Here is a 15,932-nt window from a genome sequence, read left to right as displayed (position 1 = left end):
TTTTCTTAGCAACTTTTCAGGAAAGTACTATGAAATCCAACAGGGAGGGGGTGCCTTTGCTCTTTAAAGTCAAGAAAGTCCTAAAAAGCTGTGTCTTCTTTGTACAGGTTTTTTTTTATTCACTTCAAACACTGTAAAGCAGAAATCTAGTTCTCTAATTAACTCCATGTAGCTGTCTTAGAAATTGCATTAGGAATATGGGTTTTTTTTCTGTCAGTAGTACTGGTCAAAGCTTTTTGAATTTTGCAACTTTTTGACAAAACATGGTGCCATTCTTTCCAGCATGTATGCCACTTGTCAAGTTCTGTGGTTTGTCACTGCTTCTTAACACACAGCTTTAAATTCAAGGCTTTTAACAGAGCACATACAGCACAATGACAAACTGAGTATCCGTTTGCAGCAAAGGTTATTGTTGAATATGTTCCTCAGTCTTCAGCTCACAACACATCACCCTCACACTCAGAGAGGCACAGATGGAGGGAACGTCCTTGCTGGGACCTGCGGTGACCTTTCAGCAAGCTAGCTGGGGAGCCAGAGCACGCTAATAAGGCTGGAGGATGCAGCTGCTGCTGTACCGTGGGAGGCAAAGGCCCGTGGGAAGCGCCAGCTCCTGCCCCGGTGACCAGAGCTCCTCCATGTGCTGTAAGGCACTGACGGCCAGGAGCACAGCCCCATCCTCCCTGGCTGTGTTCATGGCACAGTTGTATTCATCCAGCTTGCCAAGGCTGCGGTACAGGTCTGGGTTGCCTCTGACGGCATGCTGTCCTACTCACCTGCACAGGGAGGGATGCTTCCAGGCTCCACCACATCATCTCAGCTTGCGTGCCTGCCTCTGTGCCCCAGGAAGGCCAGCCTGGGTGCTCGGGGTGCAGGGGGACAGCCATGGATGTACGTACACACACACGGTGCAGGGCCTTTGCCCATGCAGAATTTTACCTTTAATCCATTATAATAAACGGATTTATGGCTCCCAAGTAATAAGGGTTAGCAGTGCAAAGTCAGGATCTTTTCACATATTTCTCTATGGAAAAACAAGCTCCCCATTTTCCTGGTATATAACACCAGGCAAAGCCCATTCTGGTTGCACTCCATAAAGGCTGATGGAGCAGCACCAGAAATGAATTTGGCCTTACATTTGAAAGTTGGAAAATTTTCCTTTTACAGCAGTTCTGTAAGTCCTACAAATTAAAGCTTTCTCTCCACAGCCTTCCCCTCCCTTATCTTACTTCTCCTCTTTCTCTCTGCTCTCCTTGCCTCTGCACAAGCAACAGCTAGGAAAATATCTCAAGGGTGGAGTTGCTGGGCTGCTTTATTTTGTCATCCTTCTGTGCCAAAGGACAGAAATAAATAAAATAACCATGTTTTTTTGCTAATGAACCAGTCTAGTGGTTTGGTTAAATCCTAAAATAGATGAACCTCTGACAGTATCCAGATCAATACAGGAGCAAATTCATATTGAACTGAGCATAAAAAGTCTCCAGCTCTAACAACACATTTTGCTAAAGTACATTAAGTTCTACAAAACAGTGGTGAATTAGGCTAATATTAATTGCATACAGTGAAGTGAAAAACTGCCCACCAGGCAGCTGAGAGCTCAATGGGTTGTCAGATCCCAGGAGATCCTGTTTTCAAGACCTGTTCTCAGATCTCTTGCTGCAGCCATGCATCTTGGATGTTTGCCTTTAGGAGAGGGACAGTTTTCCAACACAAATGTTTTACACTTAGCAAGATTCAAATAAGAGGTGGATCTTTAAACACTAGCAAGAATGTGAAACATTTCAATAGAAAATTCTTTTCCGAAGGGCTGCAGCAACTCACATCTCAGACTTGACCAGCCTGTTAGGATTAAAGGACTCCCAGGGCACAGATTTTTCTCCATCTGCCCCTTGGGGAGTTTCTATACCTTCCTCCAATGCCCTCACTGGAGACAGGGCAGGATGTGACCGTGTGTGTATTCGGTGACACTCAGTATGGTCCAGCCCTCAACAACCTGGTGCTTGCTCTGCCATGATGCTCATAAAGCTTCTCTTTCAGGATTACACACTCTGGTCTGCTGGGTCTCTGAATTGGGCAGGCAATATTCTCTCACCAGGAAAGCAAGATGCTCTGTGCTAGTCTCTCAGCTGATATAAAAAATTACTGATACTCTGTCTTCAAACCCTGAAGAGCTGTATATGCACACACAGATTGACAGCAGTGTCATTCTGGTGTATGACTCCTACAAACAGGGTTATGCTGAAAGGTGGAAGGGGCTCTGAGACTGGGTAATGTTAGAGGTGATGCTCTACAGTTGTATTTGTCAGTCAATGCAAAAGCAAGCCAAACAAGAAGACTGGAAAAAAGAAAGTGCAGCTCAAATTCTTGATCTTTGCTGTCTTTGTCTCCAGGAACACTGTTTCATCTCCTGCATGTGTATGAGCTGTGTGAGTCATGGTAGGATGATAAGACATCTCAAGGATGGGTAGCGGGGGGACCCAGCAGACAGAGGTTGAGGGAATTAGGGTGGTCTGCATGGGAGGTTTGGAAAGCTGGAAGAGATGGAGGACAAACAGGTAGCTGCAGTCCACCAGGTCATTACAGCTCCTGAGAAGTGAGAATATGAACTTTGACTCTCTGTCTTCAGAAGGACCCATAAATTGGACCACTATTTCTATGCTAAATTTTGCTGAGGGATGAGGTTTTGGGATCAGGACTTTAATGAACAGAACCACAATTAAGTAATATTAATACCTATTTTGGAGATTGTGTCCAAGTTCTGGAAAATACTTAGGAAATTTGCTGGGCTAAAGTCTTCACACGAAACAGAAAAGCTGTCTGATGGAAGTAAAAGTGCCACCTTTAAATCTGTTTGTGTGTGCATGCTTGTCAGTTATCAACATCACTGCATTAATGAAGTTTTCTTGTAGTTTTTCTTCTTTTTCAAATAATACTTTAATTTTCCTTTAGACTCTGTTCACTGCTGTCTTGATGTTTTGTCACTATAAATAAACATACAGCAGAGTCTCGGGTACATCTGGCAACTAATAACCCTTTGGCATGAATAATCTTATACAAAAGAGACAAGGCTCGAGGCAAAGATACTGTTTTCATTTCACCATCTCACTCACCCTTGACTTATTACTGGATTCGTCACTGTTTTCAGATCTGGAGCAAACGGAGCTGTGAGAGATCTAAAAGACCATCTTGTGCAGGGTGGACACAGCTTTTCATCCTACAAGCCATGTGCCAAAACCTTTGAGTAGTTAGAGCCTAAAGAATTATAGGGCATTGCTCGGAGAGCTTGGGGCGCAAGGTGACAGACATCTGGGAGTTTTTGACAGATACCAGATGCCAGTGGCTTGGAAGGGGGGCAGCCAGGTTGGTCTGAGCAATCCTGCCAGCTTTGCTTCCCTTATGCCTTGGATTACAACCATAGGATGGTTTGGGTTGGAAGGGACCTTAAAAATCATCTAGTTCCAATCCCCCTGCCATGATCAGGGACACCTTCCACTAGATCAGGTTGCTCAAAGCCCCGTCCAAGCTGGCCTTCATCACTTCCAGGAATGGGGCATCCACAGCCTCTCTGGACAACCTGTTCCAGTGCCTGACCACCCTCACAATAAAGAATTTTTTCCTTAGATCTAATCTAAATCTACCCTCTTTCAGTTTAAAACCATTACCCCTCATCCTATCACCAAAATCCCTGCTAAAGAGTCCCTCCCCATCTTTTCTGTAGGCCCCCTTTAAGCACTGGAAGGCTGCTATAAGGTCTCTGCGGAGTCTGCTCTTATCCAAGCTGAACAACCCCAACTCTCTCAGCCTTTCCTCATAGGAGAGGCGTTTCATCCCCATGATCATTTTTGTGGCCCTCCTCTGGACCTGCTCTAACAGTTCCGTGTCTTTCTGGCTTCTTCTCTTGCCTTCTTATGTATCATTCCTTCTAACTTCCTCACTTGTGAATTCTCTCTTTCTTTTCTCTGATTTACCTCCAATTTATAAACACCTCTTGGGTGCACACAGCATTTCAGGCCCTACCAAACCTGCGTATAAAGCAGTGATCTCCAGCCCTGCCTTTGCATTTACAACAAAGACAGTCTAGCCTAAAAACATTTGGACAATCAGTGCTACCATATTACACTGCAGATTGTTATTGCATTTTATAAGAATACAACTCATGCCAAATATCTCCTTGCCATTGATTGTATGGGATCATGAGATGACTTACGTTACCTATTCCGGTCTCATGGGTTGCTGTACTGATGTGCTATCAGCCTCCAGGCTGACACCTGGTACTGTGCGGATCCCTGCCAGACCATGGTGCACACCACACTTGCCAGCCCTTATTACAAATAGCAAGGGAAACTCAGCCTGAGACTTTCTAAAGCAGTTCCCCTCCCTTCCCCCAAACTCCAGACTGAAAAACAACATTTTTGATTTTCTGCAAAGAGCAAATGTTGGCAGTACCACAGTCATCTAAAATCATGCAATCATACACTCCCATCTTTCCACCCTTCCTCTGAGAAACGTCAATGCCTTTGTAGCTGTGCCTGATCCAGGTACAGCTTTACATGGGCAGAGGAAAGGAGAACAGACAAGGAGGCTCACACTTGCACTCACACGCACTGCATACGTGTGACACAGTGACCGCCCCAGCCCGCACTACTTTCTCAGGCCAGGACCTGACACAATCATAACTGTCCTGGTTGCTCCCTTTTTCTTCTACAGACAGAGTTCAGAAAGAAGAAAAAGAGGAAGGAGCACATCAATGTTCTTGTTTCTTTTTTGTCTTACCCCTTGGATGTTTCTGCTACTCTCCTGACACGCTCCTGGCCCCTTCATGGCTGTCACGTTTCCTTCTGTCAAAGCAATTCTCTCCTCCCCCAGAATGTGTGTGTTGACTAGCAGTTTTGTGCAAAAATAAATATTTGAATGCAAACATTTCAACTGGTACTCTTTATAGTTTTAATCTAATCGAATTTATAAATAGGGCAAATTTGCAGGGTAGCTGGGAGGTTTTCTTAGGGGTAGGAGAGCAGCAGAGTGAGACACTTTGCAGCATATAGGAGTTGCAACATGGCTTCCTAAGGGCATAACCCCAAGTAGGAGAATTCCCCCTTCCACACACTAATCTAATTCTTTGCCAGCATGTCTTCTTTCTCAACGGCAGAGAGAGTGTGGAAATGCCTCAGAGCTTCATTGCAAGGGGAAAGATGATGAACAACGATGAGTGGAAAGGCAGGAATGGAGATAAAGGCCTACATACTGAAATAGCAATAACACACTGGAGTATATCCTGTTGTGATGTATATACTTTTCTCTTTAATTCCTCCCTTGGGCAGTTTGAGAATGGAAATGTTTTTCTCAGAGGAAGTATTCTCACTACTGATTTTATGGAGAAGCAGCAATTTCCGTAAATGGGATAATACTGGAGAGTAGTTAGAGATCCCTTTGTCAGATATGAACCTGTGCTGTTAAATGCTGGCTCTCTCTAGGGAGGTGCATTGGTAGAAGCAGGAGGATTATAAGAAATGCTATGTGCACTATTATAGCAAAAAAGTTAAGAGCGAAATATTAATTCCTGTGATGGCAGTACCACCCTTCAGTAGGTCAGCACTAAAGGATGCAGGTGTTTTTACAGCTTCAGCTTTCCCCTGTGTTTACACACCTTTTAATAATGTATTTCATTATTTTACAGGGGATCATTAACCTACAGCTTTAGGTGCAGATGATTGTATTATGCATATCAATGGTGCTCTATGCCACTCTGCATATTGCTGTTCAATTTAACCCGAGTGCCCTGCAGATGTCATGAGCTAGCCCTGGATACATTGGCTGGCGGACCAAAAGCAGTAGCAGTATATTGCATCTGCTGGGGCAGATCTTCAGCATCTCCACCAGGAGCCTGCAGATCAGTAAAAAAAAAAAAGAAAAAAAACAGCAAGCTGGTTTAAAATCCTATCAGGCCCTTATCTCTAAGGTAGGGGGCCCACAATCGTATTAATGTTAGGGATCCCAGAGTAGGTGAGGTTTGACTCTGGTCTAGGATTCATTTTATTTTTTTAATTGAAACTGAAAGTCGTCTATGGACAATTTCATATGGAAAAGCAGTTTGTTGAAGCACAACTGCCAGATAAAATGCTTTATCTTTATTTACCACAAATGTGCCAGAAGTGAAGAGAAATGTCATGACCTGGCTGTATGGGACAAGGAGCTATATGCTTCCCAAGAACTCTGAGGGAAGGGGGTGTAATGCTAAAATCATAAATTTCCATAGTCCTCTGAGCAATATGAGGGAACTATAATATCTAAGGATGCAAATGAATATCAGCGTCATTAGCTTAAGTGTATTTCCTCATTTATGACATCAGAGATTTCTCCCTGTGTGTATTCTACCCAGTATTTCGAAAAGAATGGTGTTCTTTTAAAATTGTTTTTAAACACCTGCACACAACTCCCCAACTTTCTTCATAAATTAATTTTCTTGAATTTTCCATATCTAAATCTTTCATCCAATAAAATGGCCCTATGTTGAATATAATAGGTTTTTTCTTCCCAGAAAAAATCTTGGCATCCTGTAAGTTAAGAATGTCTCCAGATTCTGGGTGTTTATGGAGCATTTCCATCAGGGTGCTTGTTTATTCTGGATTCAGTCCAGGACACAAGGCTGGTCCTAGATGGCTGCTGTTGACAAGAGAACAATGTATGACTGATCATGTGAGATTATTCTGATCACAAAGCACCTACACAGTTTATTTGTGCACTGGGGCAACTAAGAAGCACATATAAAAAGTCCTCAGGATTCAACCATCTTACTTTTTCCATAGAGAAGGATATAAACAGCTACCAAGGGGACAAACAGAAACACTAGACTGTGAGGCAATACTTGACTTTCTCAGAAAGTTCAAAAGGTTGCAGTCAGCTGCTCCCTTTCTCAACCTGTCTGTGTGGTGGGGATTTAAGTTGCAGTCCTTGGTGCCACCCACAGAGTTTGATAAGCCTCTCTGAATTTCACACTTTGTTCTTTCTGGCTAAAAAACTCCAGAGGGGAAATGTGGCATCAGACCCAAGCAGAAGGTGCACAGAGAGCACGTCGGTCTTCATCAGGAAGCTGCAAGGTCTTTGTTACAACACGAGGCACCGCTGAAATGAGTGAGGATATTCAGGATATTACTCACGAAATTGCCAGTGGTGGATGCTGGGACCATGCTTTCCCAGTACTTGCAAAGCAGCCTTGAGTTGAACTTGTAACCTTTGTGCACATTTCAGTATCGGTTTCTCAAAAGCACTTCAAGGATTTAAATGTCTAACTTGTATTATGGTCAGTGGGACTGAAGCATGTAACCCCTCTAAGCAGTCATGGAAATTTCACCATCAGTAACCAATTTTCACAGCACTCCAAGGGATTATCCCTGATACAGAAACCTGAGATGGAGAAAATCCCAAAAGCATGGCAGGGCGTTGTGTTTTCCTGTGTTCCCCACCTTCCCCTTACATGGTCCTTTCTGAGTGGAGCTTAGGGGTGCTTGTCCAGCATTTCCACTGTAAGCCCTCATCTTTTCCTTGTAAAAAATGCTCTGGGCTGAAATTTAGTTTCAGATACATCTAAAATTGGTAGAAACAAATTTTGTACTAAATTAACCATGTAGCAATGAAACAAAACCCCCAAATTCTTTGCATTCAGACCCTGGTTTGTATTCCTCTTGTCCTAAACTGGTATTGTTTACAATGTTCTCTCTTTAATGTAGCCTGAAACATCTGATCATGGTTAAAAATAAAAATCTTTGGAAATATTCACATTTAAAATGTGATTGTGCTTCTAAAGTAACTGTTTCCTCCTAAGAGACTGCAGTGTATAAATACATCCCTTTCACAAGAATGCAGATTATAAAAGATCTTTTTTATAGTGTTATACTCAAAATATCACAAATATATGGAAGGACTTCAAAGGAGACAATAGACTGTTCTACTTCTAATCCTTGCGGCAGGGAAAAGTCCCTGTACTGTGTGTTTATGTGCTAGACTATATCAATGCCAAAGGATTCTGTCTTTTCTTACGCATTATAATGAATTACAAGGTGGATGAAGTACCATATTTTTATGCAATAACTAAAGGTTACATGTTTAAACAAGCAAACAACAACAACAACAAAAAAACCAGAATCAGCAGCAGTATGGGTTTATAGCTAGGTGTAATCAACTTGTAGGGGAGACTTCCCCAGGGCTTTTCTTTTGCCCATTAGACTCTCCACTTCTGCATCTTATTTTATGCAGCATGGATGTGGCTGCAAGCTGTCATGAGACTTCTTCCGAGAGAAGTTTACTTTTTAAGAAGTTTCACTACATGAATGAAATATGGTACAACCTACTCCCAAAGTTCTCCAGCTGACAGAAAAGATTATTTTAAACAACTAAGTACTTTTAGAGAAGCTAATCACAACTCAAATGCTTATGGGCTACACACCACAAATTAAGTAAAAAGATTACAGTAGCAAAAGCAAAAATTCTTATAAACCTTTGACTGCCAGCATCAGTATAAACTTGTGGTCAGGACATTCAGAGACATTCTGAGCTAACACTCACCCATTTATGGAGGCTGGGATGATAATACCTGTAGTGGACCCAAGCACCAACTTTTTGTTTGGAGAATGTGAATGGAAATGCATTCAATTAGCAGTAAAGAAGGGAATGGGTAAATGGAACAATAAATGTGTTTAATAAGTCCAGGTCGTATGTGGTAAAGCTTATACTTCGGAGTATAGTATCAACTGGAAAATATTTAGTTGTCAGATATTCAGGAATGTGTTGGTTAAAATTGGTTTCAGAGAGATTTCACAGAAATTCTCCAGTCTCTCAGCAGCTGAGTTCACAACAAGATTTTGAAGCCCTTTTCCTTACTTCTGGGTCCTGTCTGTGTGCCGTACGGGGTCACCCTCAGGAGATAGCTGGAAAGCAAAAGGCAGCAAAACTGGCATTTTTTGGGTGCAAAAACTAGTTTCTGATTCACTGACCTGGGCCTCAAAGACTTCAATTCAATTTGCTGTTTACCTCAGGTTTCTTTCTTACTTTCTCTGTAGTTTTTCTGGTTTTAAGACTAAACCAGTTGCTGGAAAAGGTGCTGTGGAGTTGGACAGGTTGCAAGGCTCTAAGATGCTCCAATGTTATTGTGACAGATCAAGAGAAAAGATAATAGCTAAAATAAGGAAAAGGGTTTTACAGCGTTCTCATCTCATAGTGCGCATCAGCTGTGTACGAACCTAAGTCCCTCCAACTCTAAGGATTTGCCTGCCGTGATAGGAGCAGAACGACGGCGGCAGTGCAACTACTGAGCCCAGTGGGTCTGTCACCTTGTGCTTGCAGGCATTGCACTTGGGAGATGCAAGAAGCTGGGTCCAAAAGCAGCACAGCCTCCAAGCTCTGCATTTCAGGAAGCAGCGTGCTGAAATGTTTATGCTTCTCCCAGTTCTGCCACTATCTGGCAACTCTGTGCACATCCCTGCCATGAGTTTCTAGCACGTCAGTAACATGGTGGGCTCTGAATATATTTTATGCCTGACAGTGTAGGATTAAACTCTATTATTAACCATGACAGCTCACTATGTTTCATCCTTGCCAGGAGTCTTGGCTGGCACATCGTTGTCTCCCTGTAACCAGCCCAGTATTACCCCTTTTGTGTGTGTGTGGGCAAGGCCCCCTACCAGTGCCTGTGTCCTTGGTTTTGCTGATCGCCTTTCCTTCCCACTGCCTGTGTGCTAGGGCACCCTGGAGTGCTCTGCCTTCTCCACCGTGCTGCTCCCCAGGCACAGCCCCCAGGGGATACACCATCCTTACCGTGGCGCTGGCGTAGGATGATTTCCCCAGATCACCCAGAACGCATCAATGTAAGTACAGCTACCCAAAATGACAGGGAGAGGTGGGCGTGAAAGTACATTTTTGCCAGTGGAAAAATTGTATTGCAGAGGCACACACTGGCCCTTGTTTTTTTTAAACTGTCTGTGTTTCCTTCGCCTACCAAGTGAAAAAATTATGGGTGTGATTCAGCCTCTCCTGATCATACACTGCAATTTGTCTCAGTGGCTTATTTCATGGGGAGGCACAGCCCTGATGCTAAAGAAGAGAGATCCGAGCCCTGTGCCCCTCCTTCTCTGTCAGCCACATGGTGAAAGTGTCATTCTGCTATAATGCATGACCCTTATGATTTCTGCCTTTGTCTTGCTAATGTATAGGATTAAGCAGGCAAAGACAGGTCATTGTCCTGTACCTGAATGTACAGACTCCTGGTGCTACGGAAGGGGAAAGGGAACAGGGATTATCTGTACGGTAACTACCTGAGTCTGACTGGTAAATTCATTAATAAATTCGTATCTGGTCCCCTCCTCAAGAGGCATCTGAAGTGGTCAGTCTGTCATTATTAGGACATGCAAAATATGGTAAGGCACTGTAAAATTGTCTTGTTTTGATTCAGAAATCTCACTTCCTACATTTAATTTTAAGAGAATGTTGGTTATTTCCTTCATCTAAATAGCACAGAGTAACACCCGTGCTTGCTGGATTGACATGGTAGCTGCCCATCCAGTACCTACATGCTACCAGACTTGGGACACCTAGAAAATGCCTGCTCTGTGCCATGAAGCATCCTGCAGAAGTTCCTGGGAGCCCATGGGCCTGGGAGGCGAGGGGTGGCAAACCTCTGCATGGCATACCAGCTCAAGCCTGGAAGTGCCATAGCAGCACCCGTGGAGCACTGTGCTGCCTGCCCATGGGACTGGCTAGTGATAACAGCCTTCCGTGGTGACTGCACTTCTTCCAGGCCTGAACTGGCTCACTCAGAGGCAGCTCACCAGCCTCTGCCCCTGCCCATGTGCTCTGTGGGCTTAGCTGCTTCTTCCAGTTGGAGCTCCCCATGCAAAGCAGAGATGTCACTTTGCAGACTACTATCTCAGCACCAAGCTATCCTCACCTAACCTGCCTTGGCCATTAGCTACTCCTTCATCCTCAAGTGTTACCTGTTATGGCACTGGTGACATTGCCACTTTGTCATTAGCCTGAGAAATACCAATATACCCAGTGCTGTTATGCCCTTTCTTCAGAGGAGACCATATTTATGTTTGGAAGGACAGTGATAAACCCAGCTGCAAAGCCCTTATGCCTGTCAAGTCTGAGGAAACATTTATGCCAAAACTGTCATGTAGGAAAGGGAAACACCCTATAAGATCATTGTTTTCACTATCTTCAATAACAGAAAAAACATTATACCTAATCCATCTAGTCTGAGGCTTCTTTGTGCAGCTCTGGACAAGACAGAGGCCAGGGAAGCAAAGTGCCTGCTAGCAGCAGCAGCAACAGTTGGAACAACACAACATAGCTCAGATACTGAGCCCCCAAAATGCAACAGAAGACACAATCATACCAGCTGCATAACTGAAAACAAGCAGCACTGCATGGCAGTGTTTCCACACCACTGAAGTCGTGTCATACCAGTTGCACTCCCATATTGCACAAGCAAAATTTGTCATGAACCTGGTGACCAGTGCTTGTCAGATTGTCCTCCCCTGATTAAAATGTCCCCCGGTCCCTTCCCCAAGTAATAAAATGTAGCTGCAAACTGAGCTTCCAGTGTGACCTGCTTTGCTCAGCACGGGTGGTGCTGCAGCACTTCCCACCAGCCTGTCCACCTGTGGACAGCGGTGCTAGCATCACCACAGCAGCAAGGACTTTCTTCTCATCCAGGCAGCAGACTGAAAGTCTAGATACCCAAGAAAAGCTCCTTGCTCTGTTAGACACTTCCATGTGACACCAACAAAAGTATTAATCTTTTCCAGCTGCGTCTACGCCATGTTTCTGGCATGACACTGAATCTGAATCCACATCCACTTGGTATCCATGCCTCTCCCGGTCAGATAGTGAACCCCTGAAGGCTGTATCTCTTATTTGGTGTTTCTACAATGCCTACCAAAACAGGGCTATGATCTCAGATGAGGATTTCAGACCCTATCATCATCATAACACAATACAATATGTTCATAGAATCATATCATAGAATCATAGAATGGCTTGGGCTGGAAGGGACCTTAAAATCAGCTAACTCCAGCCCTGCTGCCATGGGCAGGGGTGCCACCCACTAGACCCGCTTGCTCAGGGTCCCGTCCAACCTGGCCTTGAATGCTGCCAGGGACGGGGCATCGACAACCTCTCTGGGCAACCTGTTCCAGTGCCTCACAACCCTCTGAGTAAACAATTTTTTCCTAACATCTAATCTAAATCTCACCTCTTTCAGTTTGAAACCATTCGCCCTTGTCCTATCACTATCTGCCCTTAAAAAGGTCTCTCCCCCTCTTATATATAGGCCCCCTTTAAGTATTGGAAGGCCACTATAAGGTCTCCCTGGAGCCTTCTCTTCTCCAGGCTGAACAACCCCAACTTCCTCAGCCTGTCTTCATAGCAGAGGTGCACCAGCCTCTTAGTGGCCCTCCTCTGGACCCGTTCTAAAAGGTCCAGATTTTTCTTATGTTGAGGGCTCCAGAGTTGGATGCAGTACTCCAGGTGGGGGTCTCACGAGGGCAGAGTAGAGGGGGAATGTTCTTCCTAGTGTCTGAGGTTTTCCTCCACCACACTCTCCTTCCAGTATTGTTATAGTAGCAAAGGTTTTCTGCCCTGGGGAGGTTCTGAGCTGTCACCCAAAAGTGGGAGAAATTGTTAATGTTGTACCTTTGCCTCCACAAGCCTCTGGAGCAACAGCATCCAGATTAAATGTATTGACTTGCCTATTGCAAGAGGAAATTCCAGTAAGAAACTTGTTTCTACTGGTTCCAGGTGGCTAGCAGAAACATAGATCTTCACGCAGTCTGTTGGTTTCTGGAGCAAATGGTCTTTCTCATGAAATCAAAAGAGGTCAATTAAAAATGGTAGAAATCAAGAGAAGTCAAAACATAAAGGACATTAAGTAAATGTTAGCAGGGCATGCAGGGAATTTGGCTTCTTGCCATCAAAATGAAAGATAGCCATCGCAAGGAAAGAGGCACAAAATAATTCTGACATTTTTTATTGGATGTGATGGAGTCAGAAAGGTAAAATACCCTGAATTCAGCCAACCAAGCAAATCTGATCTTTACCCAAAAGCATATCTAAGACATAATAGGGGCACTTCCCCCATTTAATCATATGATGCAGGCCAAATCCAGCTGAAAAGATTCCCTATCACTTCATTAAATTTGGCAGATGGCTGAACAAAGCACATTGTACCAAACTCAGCTCTCAGTTACATCATTTCCACTGCAACAAAAAATGCAATAGGGTGGCACTGAAGTGACTGGGGGATGCATTTGCCATGTTATTTGTACGACGGAAATAGCTGTGCCTCGCTCCCAAAGAGAAGAGGGCAAAGAGCTCATCTGTCTCCATACTTCTGCATGTAACTTCTTACCTACGCACCACCATTATTTCTGTGAATGTAAAAGAGCAGACTCCTGTCTCAATATGATCAATGCAGTCATTGTCAGGCTCATGGAACTTGTTCCAAAAAGTTTCCATTTACAACTAGTAGATCAAATTGTGGGTTGCTGTATGGGCTTTCTGTACTCATGAAGGCCACATCAAAAAGAATTGGCACAGTAAGCCGTCTTGAAAATAGAGAGATGTAGTGTATTAGGCAGCTGAATAATTAATGCAGGCGCAACAAGCATGTTAAGTCACCTATTTAACTCTATCAGCAAAATAAATAATTACACACTACTTCCCTTGCTCAGAAAACAAAGTTTAAGCGGAAATGATTAATCGTAATGACTGCTTTTGTGTTTGTGGCACACATGTCAAGGGGGTTCTTCAAAAAAAGGGAGAGACTCCCATTGGCAGCAGAGGGTTCAGGATCAGAGCTGGAAAGTCATATTTTAAATAGAAATTTTCATATAAGTGACCCCTAGCTCATTACAGAGCTATCTTACGCTCTCTCATCCTTTACATTCTTCCTAACTTCAAGCTTTTAGTAGGAAAGGCATCACAAACCAAGGTGAAAATACTTGTAAATTATTCTTTCGCTGTGATTCAAATAAAATCTTGTACTTTGATGAGGTTCATGGAGCAGTGTTTGTTTTCACTGTGTCCATTTGGCGGTTTAGCACTCCAGCACTGGATAACTGAACTTTATGACATGCCTGGGTATGTTGGTCTGTTGTCCACTGTCTCTGAACACCATTAGAGACGCTGGCCTAGCTGGATGTGATTTGACCAGAGGTGAGCAGACTTTGCACTGCCTATATGAGGAGACATACAAGTGTGTTCTTCTGGCATTTAAGAAAATACTGGCATTAAGAAAATACTTCAATTCATCTCCCCAAATGTTTAAATTACAGTTTCTTTGATGGGCAAGGTCAAAAGGATTTTTATTTTGTTTGCATGCCATTTTAGTGACCTCATTAAACACAATGATGGTTTCTGTCACATCTTTTTGCTGCCTAACCATAACTTTTCCTTTTAAAAATAGATAGTGTATGAAGGGGATATGGAAAGCATTTTCTAGGATATTGCTCAATATGTTCAGTGTTGTGGCCTGGAGTATTATATGACCTGAAGGAAGGAGAATTTACAATATGTCAGAGTGATTTTGATTAAAAAATATGTCCAGATTTATGAGAATGGCATGGCTGAATGGTTCAGAGCTCCATGGAAGAATATGATGAGTTTAGGAACTGAAGAGACAAACCAGGTTTTTTCTGAGTTCCCAGTGATGCTGTCAAACAATTTAACTGAAAGGATGCAGGGCACTATTTAGTATCTATTTCAAAATGGGTCTTAGAAGTTATTTCTTTTTGGCATAGCATCACAGTATAGTATTTGATGAATAGACCAGGTAACTTAGCACCATTACAATATTAAAAAAAAAAAAAAGGCCAAACAGCAAGATATTTACATACTCTCAAACGTTCAAGCAAATATAGGCTAATTGCGAGTCACCATACCAGTCCTGGGCTGTCTTTACCTCATCCCCAGAAAATGAGGGAAATATTCACACACCTCCTGAGCTAGTGAAATCCCAGTTTGCAGCAGCTTCCCACTACAGTTAGCAGGGCAAGGAAAAAATACCCCAAAGTTAGCAAAAATGTGTCAGCTTGCACTGGACAAAAGAAAAATCAGACCTTGTCTGCACACACAACAACAGGCAGTGACCTGTGTTTCCTGTCTCACCCCGCGCTGTCTGCTCACAGATGAGGTGACTTTTCAGTGACTTTTCATTTCCCAGCCTCCAAAGCAGCTAGAGAAATTAATATGTTACAGCATGTAATTAAGGAGGAGATAGGCTGACTGAAGGACAGGTGCAATTAAATGCTGGGAGGGAGGGGAGCAGAACTAGGCAAGGCCACTACATGATGAGAATGTGTTTATCTATTTGTCACATCATTTACAATGCTCAGGCACTTAAAGGAAATAAATTATGACAGAGTCCATAAATCTTAACGTTAGCCACCAAACAGCGAACCCTGTACATGTTATCAAGTAAGAAGAAACATGTATTTCATCACAATCACACCTTCACACTGACCTGGAATTGCAGCAGTGTAATTACATGTTATCTCTGGGTTTTGGTACCTTAGGGACTTGTAAAACAGGAAATAATTCATCCAATTGTTAACTGCAAGAAATGAATTTTGCAAAGATGCTCAGAATTGTTTTTACTTCAGAGCAGAACACAGTTCAATAGGAAAAGTGTTACCATAAGAAGTCTAGTAAATAATCCTACATGAGCTTGGGTGTGCAAATGATAAAAGACATGAATAAACCTGATTCCTTTAGTTTTTTGTATTAATTGAACTAAAGCAAATGGACAGATGGGAGGAAAGTGGAATAGGCACAGAGAATGCAGCATTCTGCCACCATTGAACTCCATAGCAAAATTCCCACTAACACAGAGGGGATGGAAAGGATCCTGTCTTCCTGTGAGATCTTCAAATACAAGGAGTACC

This window comes from Platalea leucorodia (genome assembly GCF_965183815.1).
Source record: "Platalea leucorodia genome assembly, chromosome: Z".
Classification (NCBI taxonomy): Eukaryota; Metazoa; Chordata; class Aves; order Pelecaniformes; family Threskiornithidae; genus Platalea; species Platalea leucorodia.
This window is presented reverse-complemented; position numbering follows the sequence as displayed.